Below are 16051 nucleotides of genomic sequence, written 5' to 3'. Positions count from 1 at the left end.
ACACAGACACTCACACACACTCTTACAGACACCTACTCTCACACAAGCATCCGCTCAGAGACGTAAACCAATCTACACTCATGCACACACATATACACTCTCTCTCACTGATACTCAAAACACCACCACCCCAGACACGCACACACACTCCCACACTCACACATGCACCCCCTCATAGACTTAAGACACTCTACATCACTACACACACACATATATACTCCCTCTCACACTCACAACCTCTAACCCAGACAAACACACACACAAACAGACAAAGACGTACATGCACACATATACTTTGTGGGGTGAATTTGTACTTGCAGAGTTACATTGTACTTTGTTCAAAAACTGCATGAATTCATGTAAACTCTGTTATCTCACTTTTCAGATTGGAATCAATCTAAACATCATGGTACAGAAAGAGAACACAGAGGGCTAACACCTTCAACATATTGTCTAGCTAACACTCATTGTTACAGCTAACCTGAGAATGCAACTTTAAAAGAAAAAGGTGTTGTGATTTACACGTGAAAGAAATGAAACTGTCATGGTATTCAAACAGATGAAAGACTCGACAGACAATCAAAGTATTTTTCAATGTATAATTTCAGTTACATCACACTGTAAATTTTTGCAATAAATTCTGTGCCTTGGAAGTGTGTCTTCCACTATCACCTGATGAAGGAGCGGCAGCCCGAAAGCTACTGTGCTTCCAATTAAATCTGTTCGATGATAACCTGGTGTGTGATTTTTAACTTCGTACACCCAGTCCAACACCGGCATCTCCAAAACATGACTGAACGAACAGGCTCAGTTAACCAGTTCCACACATCACTTTTCATTTCACTGTGAATGGGAACATTCACTGGGTTTGGATGGAATGGATGAGGGTTACTGAGGGTTGGACCATAAATCTTTAAATCTTTTAAATCTTTTTTTAACTTGTATATGAGTATTAACAGAACACTGCAGGGGTCTATATATGTTCCACTCTCTTTATGAAAGAAGACAGTTATAAAATAACAGATCGGTTGCATGAAAAAACGTCGGGTGGACAAGTTTCTAGATACCTGAACCCAAAGTATATTACTTATTGACCAGTGTGAGGCTACACCTGGTTTTAAGTGCCCTGTTATCAAACCCTTTCATAACGTTGAGACAGAGCATTGAGACTGCTGCTCAGCAACAGGCCGAAGCAATTCTGTCCCTATGGGCCTCTTACAGAGGAATAAGAGAAGGCCATTCAACCCATATTAGTCTGTTGCTACTTGAAAAGGCGGAAATCTAGAATATTGGCACATATTGCCAACATTATTTAAGGAAAAAACAGGTAACCATAGATCGGTGAGCCTGACGCCAATGGTAACTAAATTGTTGGAGGGGCTTTTGAGGGAAAGGATGTATAAGCATTCGGAAAGACAAGGACTGAAGAGGGATTAGTACATTGGAGATCACGTCTCACTGACTCAGTGTAATGTTTTGATGAAGTGATGAAAATAATTCATGAAAGCAGGTCAGTGCATGTTTTTTTATGGAATTCAGTAAGAAAACAAAAATGTTCTACCTGGTAGACTGGTTATCAAGGTTAGGCTACCGGCCAACCTTGAAAGACATGTGTCGCTGCAGCTGTATGAGGTGTTACTGAGAGGGTACCTGGAGTACATTATGTTGTTTGTGTTTCTGTAACTGGGAAGGTATGGACCTCCATCAGGTACAGTTTAATGGCTGCTCATAATCTACGGGTTGCTGTGTCATTTAATGTCTCGGGTCTGTTACATAAGGACAGGAGGAGGCCATGCAGCCTTTCCAATCTATTACAGAGGGCCACGAGGAGCCCATTCCGCATTTCAAACCTGTTACAAAGGGGCAGAAAGTATATATTTACCTTTCAAGTCTGTTATGCATAAATATTAGTTTTAAACTAGTTTTGGACTAGGAAAGACCTGATGTAAACATTAAAGTTCTAACTTTGAACAAGGCCAATTTTGAAAGTGTTAGGCGGGCCCTGTGAAAGGCTAATTGGAATACCCTATTCACAGGTAAAGGGACGGTTGGAAAATGCAAGACTATCAAAACTTGGTTTCAGAGAGTCCAGAGTCAACGTGTTCCCATTAGTGAGAGGGGCAAGGCTGGTGGATGCATTGAGTGCTGGATGGCTAGATATATTGATGCTCTGGTCAAGGTAAGGAAGGAGGCATATGTCAGGTAAACAGAGCTGAGATCAAGTGAATTCCGAGAGGTGTATAAGGGCAGCAAGTGTATAGTTAATGGGGAATCGGACCAGAAAAATGTGGACATGAGATGGCTTTAGAAATAGGGTTAATGAGGCATTGAAGAAATTCTACAAATCCTTTAATAGCAAACTAGGGAGAGAATAGGGCACGTTAAAAGTCTGTAGGGATACCTATGTGTGGAACCACAGGAGATTGGAGGGATATGAAATAAGTATTTCTCCTCAGTATTTAATTTGGAGGAGGTTACAAGAGCGAGAGAATGAAGAAATATATAGTGATACCTTGAAAAGTGTCTATATTTCAAGTGTCTATATTTTAAAACACAAAAAGAAGAACAAATCCCTGGGACCTGATCAGTTGTATCCCAAAAGTTTGTGGGAAGCTAGTGAAAGAGATTGATCAGCATTTTGCTGATATATTTATATCATTGATTTCCACAGGTGAGGTGTCAAAAGACTGGAGGGCTGCTAACATAGTGTTATTATTTAAGAAAGTAAGGAAAAAAACAGGTAACCATAGATCGGTGAGTCTGAGATCAATGGTGACTAAATTGTTGGAGAGGATTTTGAGGCAAAAGATATATGCATTTGGAAAGACAAGGACTGAAGAGGACTTTGTACATTGGAGATCACGTCTCACTGACTCAGTGTAATCTTTTGAGGAAGTAATGAAGATGATTGATGAAGGCAGGAGAGTGGATGTTGTCTTTATGGAATTCAGTAAGAAAACCAAAATGTTCTACATGGTAGACTGGTTAACAAGGTTAGACTGCCTTGAACCCAGGGAGTGGTCATCATTTAGATTCAAAATGTTCTTGAATATTGGAGGTAGGACGTGAACGTGGACATTTGTTTATTAAATTTGGAGACCTGTGACAAGTGGCGTGCTGCAAAGATCAATAGTGGGTCCACGGCTTTTGTCACTTATACAAATTGTTTGCATTTGAGTATACGAAGTATGGTCAGTAAGTTTGTAGATAATAACAAATTTGGTGGTGTAGTCGACAGTGAAGAATGATCTCTCAGACTATAATAAAACCTCGCTTAGGTGAGCCGAGTAGTGGCAGATGGAGTTTATTTTAGTTAAATATGAGGTGTTGCATTGTGGCAAGACATGTAGGTAGGGTCCTGTCGAAAGTTGCCAATCATGGAGAACTCCATAGAAATTATCGAATCCCTGCAATGAGGAAACAGGCTATTCGGCCCATCGAGGCCATACTCTACCTCTAAACAGTATCCCACTGAACAAACCCCTACCCTATCCTTCTGAGCCTGCATTTTCCATGGCTAATCCACCTTGCCTACACATCCCTGGGTACTTTACGCAATTTAGCATGGCCAATCTACCCTTATCTGTATATCTTTATACTGCCGGAGGAAAACATAACATCCGGAGGAAACGTATGCAGACATGGGGAGAATGTGCAAACTCCACACGGGCAGTCATTCAAGGATGGAATTAAACCCAGATCACTGCGCTCTGAAGCAGCAATGCTAGTCACTGAGCTACTGTGTCACCTTGTGGTGCAGGTTCTCCGTTCCTTGAAAGTGCCGTCACAGGTAGACAGTGCAGTGAAGATGGCACTTGGTGATCTTCCCTTTATTGGTGCGTGCTTTGGGTCTAAACGTTTGCGTGACACGTTGCATTGTTTGGCTACTTTTGTAATATTGCCTTTAATTCTGGTCATCCTGCTGTCGGAAAGATGTTGTCAAACTTGAAAAGGTACAGAAGAGATTTAAAAGAATGTTGGAGGTGTTGGAGTGTTAGAGTTACAGGGAGAGTTTGAATACGCTGGGACTGTTTTCAAGTTTTGAGGCTCAGAGGTGACGTTAAAGACGTTTATAAAATCATGAGGGGCATAGATAAGGTAAATAGTCAATGTCTTTTCCCCAGGATAGGCGAGTCCAAAATTAGAAGACAAAGGTTTAAGGTGAGGGGGGAAAGATTTTAATAGGGACATTTTCACACAGAGACTGCTGTGTGTATGGATTGAACAGCCAAAAGAAGTAGTGGAGGCAGGTACAGTTACATCATTTAAAAGGCATTTGGACGGATACATGCATAGGAAGTGTTTAGAGGGAGATGGACCAAGTGTTGGCAGGAGGGACGAGATTTATTTAGGATATTTGGTCGGTATGGATGATCAGAACGAAAGGTATTTTTCCGTGCTGTATATGTCTGAGACTATATTGCCTCTTGAGTGTATAACACAGGAACAGGAGGAGGCTATTCAGCTTCTGAATTCTGTCAGTCAGCTTATTTGCTCAATTGCTGAGAGTAAAATACAAAAATACATCATGCAGATTTTGATGGTGTTTTACAGAAACAGGAGAAAGGCTTTTAGTCAAGAGAAGCTGTAAGGAATGTGAAGAGTCCATTCAGGTCCTCGACTCCATTTCACAGGAGCAGCAGGTGAGCACAGAGGTTTTGAGCCTGTTAGTCAGTAGCAGGAGAAGGACATCTATTTTAACAAACCTTGGATCAGGAGGCAGTCACCTGCTCGAGACTGGGACACAGGAACAGGAGACAGTCATTCAACTGCTTGATATTGGGACACAGGGACAGGAGGGTGTCACTCAGTGCTCGAAACTGGGGAACAGGGAAATCTGGAGGTAAGTGAGGCCACAGGACCCTGGTACACAAGGACAGCAGGAGCTGACTCACTCCCCACCAGTATGGGACACTGGGAGAGAAGGGGAGTTTGCTTGTTACTAATAGGAATATATGAATAAGTTGCATTGTGGTCCATTCAATGCTGTCCCACCATTCACTAAGACCACGGCTGATCTGATTGTGATTCCCTCATTCCATTTTACGGAGCCTGTCCTCTCTGAAGCCTCTGCTCCATTTGTTGGTCATGCTAGCGACCCATATGCTGAAACAACAGTCACCATGACTCATCCAGAGGGATGGGTCTAACCGGATGAGTCAGGATTTGAAGGATCCAATCACAAGAATGAAAACAAAAAATAAAGGCATTGCCTCATGTTTAGTTCTCTCAAATTCGCAATCCAACTCACAAAACCAGCCCATCCATTATGCGTTCAGGATGGAACATTGTGTAGATCCAACTAGCATACAGCTGCATGCAATCCGGTAATGTCCAGAGTGGAACTCTGTGCAGCCCACACCAATACTTGATGTATAATCCTGGGCTAAATGTCCAGCGTGGGGAGCTGTGCAGTCCGCACTGGTTCATTCCTATATAAACCCAGGCTGTTGCATTGCTCGGTAACACTCTGTTAGATCACTGCCCAGTGTGGGGAAACTTGCAGCCAAATGCTGGAAGTGACAGAATGTGCAGCTCCCATCCATTTACAGTTCCATGTCTCCACCGTGCCTTGACAAGGGGTGCTTCCGATGTGAAAATCACTGCGAGAAGGAGATGTAAATGGAAACAATTTAAATACCAATTGTTCTGATTTAGGCGAGTAACACTCCAGTATTTAAAGATGAAATAACAGAGGTAATATCCGATGAGGTTTTGTGGATGATTCAAACAAGTAAGAGGAGGATGGTGATGTTATAGTGGTTGCACTATAAGCCTTCAAATCATCAATGGGAATTGGAGGAACAAAATATGCAATGAGACTGGGGATACTTGCAGGAGCAATAGGGTTGTCATAATAGGTTATTTTAATTTTCCTAACATAGACTGGGCTCTCCAGAGGGTTAAGGACTTAGATGGAATGAAATTTGTCAAGTGTGTTCCGGAAAGTTTCCACAAGCAGTATATAGAGGGTCCTACTCAGGAAGGGACAAACTCGACCTACTGTTTGCAAATGGATCAGAATAGGTGACGGAGATAAAGTGGAGAAGCATTTTGGGAAAAGTGACGAAAGTTGTATTAATTTTAAATTCATTATGGAAGGAGCAAAATTGGTCGACAGATTCAAGTTCTAAATTGGGGCAAGGCGAATTTGACAGGGACTTGCAGGTAAAAGGATCTCGGGCAAGTGGGGCGTAGTTAAAAGTGAGATAACCTGAGTTCAAGGTTTATATGTTCCTTTGAAGTGAAGGCAAATGAGTCTGGGAGAGAGAACCCTAAGTGACAAGAGATAGTGAGGCTCTGACCAGAGAAAAAGGAGGTGTAGCTCAGGTTCAGGCAGCTGGAATCAATGGAATCCCTGGGGGTACACAGGGGATATAGGAGTTTACTGAAGAAGGAAATCACCAAAGCGAAAAGTGGGCATGAGGTAGCCTTGGCTGAGAAGATTAAGTTGAATCCAAAGATGTTGTTTCAGTACTGTTAAAAATAAAAGAACAACTAGAGAGAGAATAGGACGCCTTAAAATCCGAAATGGGCATGTGTATGTAAAACTGCAAGAGATGGGCGAGGTCTCAATTTAACCTTTTTTTTCCATGAAGAAAGCCATGAAGACCTGTGACCTTTGGGGTGTTGGGGGGTGTTGGGGGGTTAGTTGTCATATCTTGGTACAGTCCATATCACAGTGGACATGCTGTTGGACATATTAAAATGCATAAAGTCTGATAAATCTCTTGTTTTTGACCAAATATATCCAGGAAGGGAGTGAAGAAAGTTCAGGGGCCAAAGTACCGGAAGACTGGGCAGTAGAAAATGTTGTGCCCTTATTCAAGAAAGTCTGCAAAGAAAAGCCTGGGAAATAAAGACCAGTAAGCTTCACATCTGTTTTCGGTAAACCACTTGAGAAGTTTCTGAGAGATAAGATTACATACATTTGGAAAACAGAGTTTTACTTGGAGCAGTCAGCATAGCTTTGTGCATGGCAGATCATGCCTTGCAAATTTTGTAAAGTTTTTGGAGGAAGTGACCAAGAAGATTGACGAGGGCAGAGTGGTGGACATAGTCTAAATGGATTTCAGTAAGGCCTTTGGTAAGTTTCCACATGGTAGGCTGCTCTACAAGGTTAGATCGCATGTAATACCAGGTGAACTGGCAAATTGGCGACACAGTTGGCTTAATGTTAGCAAGCAAATGGCTATGGTGGAGGTATGCTTGGAGACTGGGGACCTGTGACTAGTGGAATGCTTCAGGGGTCGGTGCTGGGATCATTGTTGTTTGTTATCTCTATCAATGATTGGACGAAAGTACACAACTCAAGGTTAGTAAGTTTGCAGATGACACTAAAATAGGAGACATCGTTTACAGTGAGGAACATTATCAGAAATTGCAGCAATACCTTGACCAGCTGGGGAAGTGGGCTGAGAAATAGCAAATGGAGTTTAATATAGACGTCTTGCATTTTGGAAAGTCAAATTCAGGTGGGAGTTTAATGATGAATGAGAGGGCCTTAAGGAGTGTAGTGGAACAAAAGGACGTTGGAGATCAGGTGCACGGTTGTCTGAAATTTGAGTCACAGATACACAGGACAGTGAAGAAGGCTATTTGCACACTGGCCTACATCAGCACATTGAGTATAGACATTGCGATGTTATGTTGCAGTTGTACAGGATGTTGGTAAGGCTGCAGTTAGAGTATTGTGTTCAGTTTTGTTAACCTTGCTCTAGAAAGGATATTATTGAACTAGAAAGAGTGTGGAAGAAATTTACAAAGATGTTTCCTGGACTAACGGGTCTAAGTTATAGGCAGAGGTTGGATAGGTTAGAACTTATTACTTTACAGCGTAGGAAACTGAGGGGGTTCTTATAGAAGTGCAACTCTTATAAAATCAAGAGAGGCATGCATAGGGGTGAATATTTCAATTTTTTTCCCCAAGGTTGGGCAATCGAGGACTAGAGGACATCCATTAATGTTTGGAAAGGAAAAAATGTATAAAAAGGAACCTGAGGGGCAACTTTTTTACACAGAGTGTGGCTCGCATATGGACTGAGCTGCCAGAGGAAGTGATTGAGGTGGGTACAATAACAACGTTGAAAAGGCATTTGGACAAATAACAGATAGGAAAGGATTAGAGGATACAGAGCAAGGGTATGGGGAAATGGGCTGAAAAATAACAAATGGAGTTTGAAAAATAAAATCTAGGTAGGGGTTTACTGATGAATGAGAGGACCTTAAGGAGTGTAATGGGAAAAAAGGACTTTGGAGATCAGGCACACATTTTTCTGAAATTTGAGTCACAGATACAGATGCTTTTGGCACACTACCCTTCATCAGGGCATTAAGTATAGAAGTTCGGACGTTATGTTGCAGTTGTACAGGATGTTGGTGAGGCTGCAATTGGAGTTTTGTGTTCAGTTGTATTCACCTTGCTCTAGAAAGGATATTATTGAACTAGAAAGATTGCAGAAGAAATTTACAAAGATGTTTCCTGGACTAAAGGTTCTTACTTATAGGGAGGGGGTGTCTTACAGAAGTGTAGATCTTAGCAAATCATGAAAGGCGTGCATAGGGGTGAATATTTCAAATTCTTTCCTCGGGTTGGGGAATCGAGGACTAGAGGGCATCCGTTAATGTTTAGAGAGCAGAAAAAATAAAAAAGAACCTGAGAGTCAATGTTTTACACAGACTGTGGAACGCATATGAACTGATTTGCCAGTGGAAGTGATTGAGGTGGGTACAATAACAATATTGAAAAAGCATTTGGACCAATACATGGAAAGGAAAGGATTAGAAGGGTACAGAACAAGGGCAGAGAAATTGGGTGAGTGTGGATGGACATTTTGGTGGGCATGGACCGGCTGTGCAAAATGGCCTGTTCCCATGCAGTATGGCTGTAAATGAGTGTGTTTTGGGGTTGGGACAGAGAGGGGGAAACTGACAAAAAAATGACATAGAAGGACATGTTCACAGGTTTCAGAATGCTGAAATGAAGCCATTTCGATAGTATCATGCAACACGGATCAGTATTATGGAGAATTATGAGGAATGGGATTTTGCTGTGAGTTCAGGCGATGGATAGTTTTGGATGAGCAGCTTTGTAACTCGGAGTGAGGACAGCAGAGTCTTCACCTCACTGGCCGAATCTAACAAAAAATAATCTCAGTGCCATTTTCATTGAGTGAGATAGAGGAAATGTCTGCACGAGGCTGAACTAGTTTCCTGGTGCTATCTTATCAAATTCACTTCATTAACTATCCATCCCACTCTATGGTGTCCCTCTCATTCAATGCTAGCCCGATTCTCTCACCCATCATGGCTGGAGGCACTCAAAGTCGTCAGGATGCCCTTTGATGGTGTCATCTTTAAAAGGCCAATGGGCACACGGTTGAGCTTTCTCAGTTGGAACTGGCCGCACAGTTTATCCCAAGCATGGCAGATAAGGTCAATTACACCTCAGTTTATTGACAGGGGCACGGAAGTCCTGGTAGATGGGCAAGTAGAGGAGGGGACTATTCTCTTCCCAGAGGGATCACACTCACCAGACCCACCGAGCCCTGGTCTGAGCTCACCACCCACCTCAGTGCGGTCTGAAGAAATGTCCAGCAATACAGAACAAGCATCAATAACCTACCCCGCTCTGTCAGGATAAGGGTCACCGTATTCTCTTTGTTCCCTCACACTCACTGTGTATCTGTTATAGCACCTACCCCCGAACAAAACTCGTGCTCCACCACTCTCACTGCTGCATACAGCACCTTTCCTCTCTTTCTCTCTCCAAGTGAACTCCAAGCTTTCAATATTTAAATAGCAAGGGCAGTGATACATACCTGGTTCATACCTGAAACTGAGTAGGTCAATCCACAAGGCACAGTGTCTGAACGAAAGAGGGAGAGGAATAATTAACAAGTTCTCTGTTATTGTTCGTAGTGGTTTGGAGAGTGAGTGTTTACAGAGTAGAGTAAATGAAAAGAATAGTATACCGTCGCACATGATTAATGCAAATAGTAAATGGACAGTGAAATTTGCCAGGGACACCAACAGTAGCCAGGATAGGATGATAAAAATATTGAATGAGGTGGAGTACATATAGGGTCCGCATTGGTAACGACAACCAATAATATGTAGAAAGAATCCCAACATAATCGGATAAACTCCTGTTCATTGTTGGAACATTCCAGTCTATTGTTCTCAGATTCTGATCCATTGTTGGAACATTCCAGTCTAATGTTCTCAGATTCTGATCTCTCCGTCCCCTTTCTCTGCTGCTGCTGATCCCTGTTAGTGCTGTCGGTGATGCTCCCGCCCATGCTACAGGATGACACATTGAACAGAGCCCATTTATCATTAGAAAATGGACGCCCTCCACTGGGATAATTAGAATCCACGCAGACTGACATTAATCACAGTCACCAAACAAACAGATTCAGTTAACCAGTTCTGTACATCATTTTACATATCACAACAAAGAGGAACATTTACTTAGTTTGAATGGAATGGATGGGGGTTGCTGAAGGATAAACTATAAATCTTACTTTTTTTATCTTTCCACCCTGTATGTGGGAGTATTGCTGGAACACTGCTGGTTGTATATGTTTCGCCGTGTTTCTATAGGGTCAGGGATAAAATAACAGACCGCCTGTATAAAATGTCTGATGGGAAAGTGTTTAGATACCTTTCTGCAATGCTGCTCCTCGTTTGAAATGCCTTGCTATCAAGTCCTTTCATAACTTTGAGATAGCATTTTGAGCATTGAACCTGCTGCTCAGGAACAGGGAGAAATAGGAGGCAGTCACAGAGACTGGGACACAGGAACAGGAGGCAGTCATCTAATTTCTCGAAACTGGGACAATAGGACAGGAGGGAGTCATTCAAACTTTCGAGACTGGGATCCAAGAAAAGGAGGGAGTTATTCTACTACTCGAGACTGGGACACAGGAACAGGAGGCAGTCAGTCAATTGCTCGAGACTGGGACACAGGAACAGGAGGCAGTCAGTCAATTGCTCGAGACTGGGACACAGGAACAGGAGGCAGTCATTCAACTGCTCGAGACTGGGACACAGGAACAGGAAGCAGTTACTTAGCTGCGATACTGGGAAAAAGGAATAGGAGGCAGTCATTTAACTGCTTGAGACTGGGACAACTGGACAGGAGGATGTCATTCAATTGCTTGAGACTGGGACACAGGAACAGGAGAAAGTCACTCAACTGCTCCAGACTGGGACACGGGTATATCTGGGGCAAGTGAGGACCAGATTTCTGTTCCCAGGAACAGGAGGAGGTGACTCACTCCCCGCCACTGTGAGACACTCGGACAGAAGAGGAATTGGCTTGTTACTAACAGAAATTTCTGAAAAAGTTGCATGAGGGAGTCATTCAATCCTGCTCCAACATTTTCCAAAACCATGGCTGATCTGATTTTGATCCCCTCATTCCATTTTACAGAGATTCCCCTCTCTGCAGTCTCTGTTCTATTTGTTTGTCATGTTGTAGACCCAGATGCTGTAACTACAGTCACCGTGACTCATCCAGAGTGGGTCACCAAAACATCTGGTCTTCCTGAATTTCCACAGCAGCTTAAAACACAGCCTCCAGGAAACCATCCCCAGCATTTCCACGAACGTAACAAAACTAGAATTAAGTCAAATGTCAGTCAAATGCAAGTAATAAGTCTGGTCTGGTAATAGTGTACGAGATTCCTCATGTTACTGAGCACATGATCAGCAGAGAATGATTAACACAGGCGGTCAATGAATAGGCACAGAGGAAATTACAAAGCTGTGCCTCAAAACTGAAACCCCACTATCCAACATGGAGCACAGAGCAGGAGACTGGGAAGTCAAAGAAAATGAAAGCTATGCTTTCAGAATATTGTTTCTAGGCTTTTTAATTTTGGAAGCTGTTGCTCTCGGGTAAGCAACATTCATGCCAGAGAAAGATATAGGATAGTTATTCACATTAAAATTGGACAATTAAAACTGGATGTCAGGGTTTAAATACCAACAGTTTAAATACCAACAAATTGGAGGGATTTCGGAAATAGACAGTGGACAGAGACTTAGAGAAGAATGTTTTTACAGGTTTCATAATGCTGAAGTGAAGACATAGCGATGGCATCTAGTAATATAGGCTGGTATTTCCGGGAATGATTAATTAATGTGATATTGTTGTGAGGTCAGACAGAATCATCGATTCTCGAGATGTACAGCATGAAAAAGATCCTTCAGTTCAACTCGTCCATGCTGATGAGATATCCCAAAATAAGCTAGTACCATTTGCCAGCATTTGGCCCACATCGATGTGAACCCTTCCTCTTCATGTACCCATCCAAATGTCTTTTAAATGTTGTAATCATAACAGCCTCCACCACCACCTCTGGCAGCTCATTCCACACATTCACCATTCTCTGTGGAAAAAGTTGTTCCTTAGTCATTTTTAAATCGTTCCCCTCTCACCTGAAATCCATGCCCTCTAGTTTTGTGGAAAAGATCTTGGCTATTCACCCTATACATGCCCCTCTCGCTCCAGGAAAAATCAGTCTAACCTACTCACCCTATAGCTAAATTCCTGGCAACATCCTTGTAAATCTGTTCTGACTCCCTTCAAGTTTCACAATATCTTTCCGATAGGAGGGAAACGAGAATTAAATGCAGTACTCAAAAAGTGGCTAAAATAATGTGCTGTACTGCAACAACGTGACCTCCCAATTCATATAGTCAAACCACTTACCAATAAAGGCAAACATACCAAATACCTTTTTCACTATCTTATTTACCTGTGATTCTGCTTTCAAGGAATAATGAACCCGCATTCCAAGGTGGCTTTGTTCATCAACACCCCTCCCCCCCCAACCAGGACCATACAATTAAGTGTATTCGTCCTGCACTGACTTGCATTTCCAAAATGCAGCATCTCAGATTTATCTAGAATGAACACTATCTGCTACTTTTCAGTCCATCAGCCCATCTGATCAAGATCCCATTGTACTCTGAGGTAAACCTTCTTTGCTGGCCACTCCATCATTAATGTTGCTGTCTTCTGCAAACGTAACAACCATCACTGCTATGTTCACACCCAAATGATTTCTATAAATAATGAAAAGCAGTGGACCAGCAGCGATCCTTGTGGCACACCAACAATTTGCCCACCACTGACGTCAGGCTCCCCAACATTTCCTTACCATCCTTCTTAAATGTTGTAAGTAATTGCACAAAGTTAGAAAGCCTCCCATCTTCCAGCACCTCACCTGTGACAATTGACGATACAAGGGGCCCAGGAATCACTGCCCTAACTTCCCGCAGACTTCTCTGGTACACCTGATCAGTCCCGGGGATTTTACTCCCTTTACAGTCTTTACAAACTCCAGCATCTCCTCCTCTGTGATACAGACAATTTTCAAGATGTCATGATTTATTTCTGAAGTTCTTTAACTTGCATATCCTTCTGCACAGTCAATACTGATGCAAAATGTGTGTTTACTATCGCCTCTATCTCCTGCTGTTCTGCACATCGACAGCCTTGCTGATCTTTAAGTGGCCCAACACTCTCCCGAGTTAATCTTTTGTTCTTAATGTAAATGTAGAATCCCTTTAGATTCTCCTTAACACTATTTGCCAAAATTATCTCATCTCCCCTTTATGGCCTCCGGATTTCCCTCTAAAATGTACTCTGATTGGCTTTAGATTCTTCTAGACGATCACTTTTAATCTGGAATGAAGAGGCTGATGCCAATGATGAATCCATTTCGGATTGTTGGAAAAACCCATCTGGTTTACTGATATCTTTGAAGGAAGCAAACAACCATCCTTACCTGGTCTGGGTTACATGTGACTCCAGACCGACAACAATGTGATTGATTCTTAACTACCCTCTAGGCAATTAGAGATCGGGGATAAATGCAGGCCCAACCAATAGAATCCTAATCCCGTGAATGAATACAGAAAAAAACCTTAATTCCTGCTTTCCTCTTATCCGTGACCAGACTCTCAATTTCTTCAATCCTCCAGCATTCCTTACACCTGCCAGCCTTACCCTTCACCCGAACAGTGACATACTGCCTCTGTGCTCTTGACGTCTCATTTTTGAAGGCTTTCCTCTTCTCAACTAGTCCCTTTATCTGCGAATATCTGTCAAAATCCACTTTGGAAGGTCTTGACTAATATCACCAAAATCGGCTCTTCCGATTTAGAATATTAACTTTTAGATCGTAATTCCTTTTCCATTACTATTTCAAAAGTAATAGAATTATGATTACCTGCCCCAAAGTGCTTTCCCCACCAATACCTCGGTCTCCTGCTCTACCTTATTTCCCAAGAGTATGTCACATTTAGCTCCTTCTCTGTGATGGGGAGCTTTGGACAAGCAGCTGCAGCTTTGTATCTGTTAGTGTGGTCAGCCGAGTCTTCGATTCATTGGGCTGAATCTATCAGTAATTTTTCTCAGTGTCATTTTCATTGAGTATGACATTGGGATTGTCTGCACCAAGCCGAGCTAGTTCCCTGGTGATGTCTTATTGAATTCACCTCATTAACTACACACCTACCCCGTGATGACCCACTCATTCAATGCCAATCCGATTCTCCCACTCATCACGGCTGGAAGTATTCATCATCGCCCGGATGTCCCTGGATATTCCGTGATCTCTGGCATTGGTGCCATCTTATAAATGGGCACACGGCTGAGCTTTCTCAGGTTGGAGCTACCCTGCACAGTTTATCCGGGGCATGGCAGATAAGGGGCAATTGCACAACATTTTGTCAACAGGGGCACGGAGATCCTGGTGGATGGGCTAGTACAGAGGGTAACCCTTCCCTTCCCAGAGTGGGCCACACCACCAGGCACACCAAGCATGGTCTGAGCTCACCACCCAGTTCAGTGCTGTATCTGTGGTCTGAAGAAAACTCCATCAATACAGGAAATGCATCAATAACCTTCCACACTCTGTAGGGATAAGGGTCACCTTATTCTCTCTGCTCCCTCACATTCACTGTAAAACTGTTATAGTACTGACCCCCGAACAAGGCACATGCACCACGACTCTCACTATTGCATGCAGCACCTTCACACACTATACAATTCTTCCAGGTTTGGTATCTGCGAACATTGAAACTGTCCTGCAGTCACAATCCACACAAAAATGCTGACTCACCCACTGGTGTGAGCAAGTGCAATACTAACACAATCCCTAAAGACAGACTGAAATACTGACACACATCAGACAGAGCGAGTGAAATTTTGACAATGTTGCCATGGAGCAAGGGAAATACTGACAGACACTCCATATCTGTATTAGTTCCATGTATTAGTGAATGTCTCTATATCTCTGTATTAGTGTGCGTCTGTGTGCATCAGCGTGGGGCGAGTCTGACAGTCTCTGTGGTGTTTAAAGTGATCTAATATCCCCCTGACACGAGCTCTGAGGAAGGGTCCTTTTATTTCTGTCCATTCTGTTGCTGTCAGTCTCTGCTGATCTCCGCACACCACTGTACAGGTGGAAATGGAGGGTGGAAATCATCTGGGATTCAGTTTACGAGGGACAAAGGGAGGGAAGTAAGTCAAAGCACCATCCAAACTGAGAACACAATCAACACACAGAGATGCACATACATACACACACACACACACACACAAATCTGCAGGAGATCTTTAGGGTAGCTTCCTCAGCCCAAGAAGCTGCAATTTATCATCATCATCGAATCCATACAGTGTGGAAGAAGGGCATCCAGCCCATTGAGTCCAAATGAACAGAAGTGGGGATATTCACTGAAGTTGACATAATGTTCAGAATAAGTAGTCAATGTCCATGTGCAACAAGAACTAGACACTGTATAAGTCTGGGTAACATTCACGCAACAGCACTGCTGGACACTGCACATTTCGACAATAAAAGATGCTGCTCAATCAGCACCTCAATCTGGGTTCACAAGAAGTTGAGGAAGTCATTCAGCCCCTCAAACATTTGGACAAGATGTATGATAGCTCATTTATTTCTGTCCATTCTGTTGCTCCTGCCAATTACACGGGAAAAGAAGGAATCTGCTCACTCCCACACGTTACTTA

This window comes from Chiloscyllium plagiosum, unplaced genomic scaffold (assembly GCF_037043375.1).
Source record: "Chiloscyllium plagiosum isolate Xiang-an unplaced genomic scaffold, Cpla_swu_hap1 HiC_scaffold_53Y, whole genome shotgun sequence".
NCBI lineage: Eukaryota > Metazoa > Chordata > Chondrichthyes > Orectolobiformes > Hemiscylliidae > Chiloscyllium > Chiloscyllium plagiosum.
This window is presented reverse-complemented; position numbering follows the sequence as displayed.